At 46.6% G+C, this 4,831-nt stretch overlaps 1 pseudogene; it reads left to right on the top strand.

Annotated features, from left to right (window-relative positions):
• Positions 1-368: 368 nt before the first annotated feature.
• LOC119360754 overlaps positions 369-4,831 on the top strand; it is a 15,690-nt pseudogene continuing 11,227 nt past the window's right edge.

The raw sequence follows: 4,831 nt of genomic DNA, 5'->3' as shown, positions 1-4,831 counted from the left end.
CTGCATTAGACTAGTCAGAGTGGGAGTAACTTCAGCAGTAACATCGAGTCCAACTCAGCAAATTTGCTTATGTGGCAGTGAGTTAATGAGGAAATAGATTGTTATAGTAACTTAGCTAGTTACTGTAACATCACATGTCCCAATGCAATATGAGTCTATAACCTAATAAATGAAGCTTTGCATGTTACCATACTTATGTTACTACCCACTATGAAGGTAGTAACATAGTCTAGGGATATGTGTATGTTACTAGTGTATGTTACTCACCATTGTGGCTAGTCTATATACTGGACAAGCACATCAAAATCGCCCCGAACGAACTATACGTACGTCTTCTGCGAGCGGCTTTGATGGATTCCGCAGAGATGATGGCCTGGCCGACCACCAAGTCACGGCAGTCCGGCTGTGGCCTGGCGGAGCTTGCCGCCCGCCTCACCAAGCAACTCGCCGACGAAATCTGCAGCACCAACCTCGTCTTCTTGCCGCTGTCCATCTACGCGGCCGTCGCGCTCCTGGCGCCCGGCGCCCGTGGGGGCACCCTGGACGAGGTCCTCCACCTCCTCGGCGCGTCCTCCCGAGACGAGCTCGAGGAATCCATCTCACGCCTGGCGGAGGATGCGTTCCAGGACCTGTCCGGATCTGGCGGGCCGAGCTTCATGTTCGCGCGCGGCGTGTGGGTCGACAAAAGGCGGCCGCTGAAGCCGGCTTACCGCGAGGCCGTCGCCGGCGCGCGCACTGGATCTCTGAGAGAACCCGGCGGGAGCGGCGCAGCGCATCAACACCTGGGTCGCCGAGGCCACAAAGAACCTCATCAACAACGTCGTATCCCCGAGAACCTTTGGCCGGAAACCCGACGTCGTGCTCGCGAGCGCCATGCACTTCAAAGGCGAGTGGGCCCAACCATTCGAGGAGAGGGACACCAAGGACCAGCCGTTCCATCGGCGCAACGGAACCACCGTCGTTGTGCCCTTCATGCGCAACCCCGCCCGCCACCTCATCGCCATGCACGACGAGTTCAAGGTGCTCACGCTACCGTACAAGATGCCGCAGTGAGGATTTACATCGTGCGAGTCTACGACAAGCTTCAAGCCACCCACACGATACTCTATGTGCATCTTCCTACCAGACGCGTATGATGGCCTGCGGAGTCTCGTCGACGAGATAACCTCCCGTTTGGGCTTTGTGCACGACCACCTACCGGCGATCTCCGTCAAGGTCGGCGACTTCGGGGTTCCCAAGTTCAATCTTGATTACTCGGGCAGCCTCGTTGAGGTCCTGAAACAGCTAGGGCTCATTCTGCCGTTTGGCATGGGTTCTGATCTGTCGGACATGGTGGAGCACGACGGCACTGGGTTGCCTTTGATCATTCGAGAGGTCATCCATAAGGCTGTCATCGAGGTCAACGAGGAAGGAACGGTGAAAGCACAAGTGCTCCCTAGGTGGTTTTGGTAATTAATGTCAACATATCTCTTGTTGGACTAACACTTTTTTCTAGTATGTTTCAGATAAGTTCAACAATGGAGTGGCATGGACTAAAGGATGTGGGAACTCCTTCTAGATGCTAAGGACAAAGGATTGGCTCAAGCTTCAAGCTCAAGACTCTTCATTTTATATTTTAGTGATCCAAGATCACATTGAGTCTATAGGAAAAGCCAATACTATCAATAAGGGATGAGGTGTTGCTTAATGAGTTTCTTGCTCCACAGTGCCTAGTGATATGCTCCAAAACCCTCAACTACTTTCCCACTTCCACACATATGACCTAAACCTAAAGTCAAACTCGGCCCCATCAATTCTTTCTATCTGGCGCCACCGAGTTCAAATGTCTTAGCCACTGCCACAAACCCTAGACAAATCGGTCTCACCGATAGGGATCTCGGTCTCACCGAGATGGGATTGTAATCTCTCTGTGTATGTCCATTACCAAAATCGGTCTCACCGAGTTTGAGCAATCGGTACTACCGAGATTACAATGCAAACTCTCTGGTTAACTTATTACCAAAATCGGTCCCACCGAGTTTGAGTAATCGGTCCCACCGAGTTTGCCTGACCAACTCTCTGGTTAGCTAATTACCAAAATCGGTCTCACCGAGTTTGTGTAATCGGTCTCACCGAGATTACGTTATGCCCTAACCCTAACCATGTCGGTCCTATCGAGTTGCATGTCGGTCCCACCGAAAACCCTAACGGTCACTAGATTTACTAAATCGGTCCGACCGAGTTTGTTGATTCGGTCCCACCGAGTTTGGTAAATTGTGTGTAACGATTAGATTTTGTGTGGAGGCTATATATACCCCTCCACCTCCTCTTTATTCATGGAGAGAGCCATCAGAACAAACCTACACTTCCAACTTACCAGTTCTGAGAGAGAACTACCTACTCATGTGCTGAGGCCAAGATATTCCATTCCTACCATATGAATCTTGATCTCTAGCCTTCCCCAAGTTGCTTTCCACTCAAATCTTCTTTCCACCAGATCCAAATCCTATGAGAGAGAGTTGAGTGTTGGGGAGACTATCATTTGAAGCACAAGAGCAAGGAGTTCATCATCAACGCACCATTTGTTACTTCTTGGAGAGTGGTGTCTCCTAGATTGGCTAGGTGTCACCTTGGAGCCTCCGACAAGATTGTGGAGTTGAACCAAGGAGTTTGTAAGGGCAAGGGCATCGCCTACTTCGTGAAGATCTACCGCTAGTGAGGCAAGTCCTTCGTGGGCGATGACCATGGTGGGATAGACAAGGTTGCTTCTTCGTGGACCCTTCGTGGGTGGAGCCCTCCGTGGACTCGTGCAACCGTTACCCTTCGTGGGTTGAAGTCTCCATCAATGTGGATGTACGATAGCACCACCTATCAGAACCACGACAAAAACATCCGTGTCTCAAATTGCGTTTGAATCCTCCAAAACCCTTCCCTTTACATTCTTGCAAGTTGCATGCTTTACTTTCCGCTGCTCATATACTCTTTGCATGCTTGCTTGTTATGTATTGTGAATGTTAAACTTGTGCCTAAACTCCACTTAAACTTAAAGAAGTTAAAAACTGCAACGTTGATACTTAGTGTCTAATCACCCCCCCTCTAGACATGTCTTCTCAAGGTCCTACAAGTGGTATCAGAGCATTGGTCTCCGTTGCCTTGGTTTAATCACCATTGGAGGAAGATGGATGAGTCTACTTTGGGGAGTCTTAGGCATAGAGTGCCTATACTTGATGGAGAGTATTTTCATGAGTGGAAAAATGAGATGCTTGTAATTTTCAATCAATATCATTTGAACAAGTACATTGCTAGCCCTTGTGCACCTCATGTTGATCCTATGCATCCTACTCTTGATGAGTCAATTGACATGATTAGGAATATTAGAACTGTTAATCTTATCACTAGAGGCTTTCCTAGAAACTTAATTAGAAACTTGCCTACTCTTGAGTGTGCCTACACTATATGGAAATTTCTTGAGGAATGCTTTCCAAATTATTCCTTGAAAAATCTAGATGAAATTCTCCATAAGTCTATTGCCTTGAGTAAGATGAATACTAGTGATCCTATGTTTGGTGATCGTCTATTTGAACTTACAAACCTTATGCGTGCAAAAGGAGATGTTGGAATTATTGGTGATATTATTTCCGAAGCTATAAGAATTCATAAGCAAGATCATTGTCAAACTCACTCTAACGAATTACCCTCTCTAGGACTTGATCCACCACATGACGATGTTGAACATGGATACTATGATGAGGATGATGATAGTGACTTCGATCTTGACGATGCAATGAGACATTTTGGTCTTATGGAAAATCTTCGGGGATATATGTCAGGAGGAAAGGAATGGGTTCTTGACAGTGGATGTACCGATCACATGACTGGAGATAAAGACATGTTTCGTGAGCTTGCTGAAAATGATAGTCCTTGAAAGTATGTCACTTTCGGTGACAACTCAAAGGGTAAGGTGGTTGGCCTCGGTAAGGTGGCCATCTCACATGATAGCTCCATTCAGAATGTTATGCTCGTTGAATCTCTTGGCTACAACTTACTTTCAGTATCTAGACTTGCTGATTTCGGTTTCAATGTCCTATTTACTGAAGTAGATTGCCAAGTGTTTCGTCGAGACAATCATAAAATGGTCTTTACTGGTATACGTAGAGGTGATCTTTACATTGTTGATTTCTCTAAAAAGGCTCAACCTAAAACTTGCTTCATTGCTAAATCCTCAAAAGGTTGGTTATGGCATAGACGACTAGGTCACGTTGGCATGAGAAACCTTGACAAGCTTATTAAAGGGAATCATATCCTTGGTGTTAACGATGTCATATTTGATAAGGATAGACTTTGCAGCGCTTGTCAAGCAGGTAAACAGGTTGGAGGAAGGCATCCCGTGAAAAACATCATGACCACAAGGAGGCCACTTGAGCTACTTCACATGGATCTTTTTGGTCCCAACGCTTACAATAGTCTCGGTGGAAATTCTTTTGGTCTAGTTATAGTTGATGATTTTTCAAGATTTACGTGGGTGTTCTTTCTCGATGATAAATCGCAGGTCCAAAAGGTCTTCAAAAACTTCGCCGGGAAAGCTCAAAATCAGTTTGAAGTGAAGATCAAGAAGGTTCGCAGCGACAACGGAACAGAGTTCAAGAACGCAAACATGGACACCTTTCTTGACGAAGAAGGGATTTCACACGAGTTCTCGGCTACGTACACACCTCAACAAAATGGAGTTGTTGAGAGGAAGAAACAGACGCTCATCAAAATGGCGAGAACGATGCTTGATGAGTACAAGACACCGAAGCACTTTTGGGCAGAAGCAGTTGAGACAGCTTGTCATGCAACAAATCGCTTGTAT

This window comes from Triticum dicoccoides, chromosome 2B (genome assembly GCF_002162155.2).
Source record: "Triticum dicoccoides isolate Atlit2015 ecotype Zavitan chromosome 2B, WEW_v2.0, whole genome shotgun sequence".
Lineage (NCBI taxonomy): Eukaryota > Viridiplantae > Streptophyta > Magnoliopsida > Poales > Poaceae > Triticum > Triticum dicoccoides.
The sequence above is the reverse complement of the archived record's forward strand: the minus strand, read 5'-3'. Positions and strand labels throughout refer to the sequence as shown.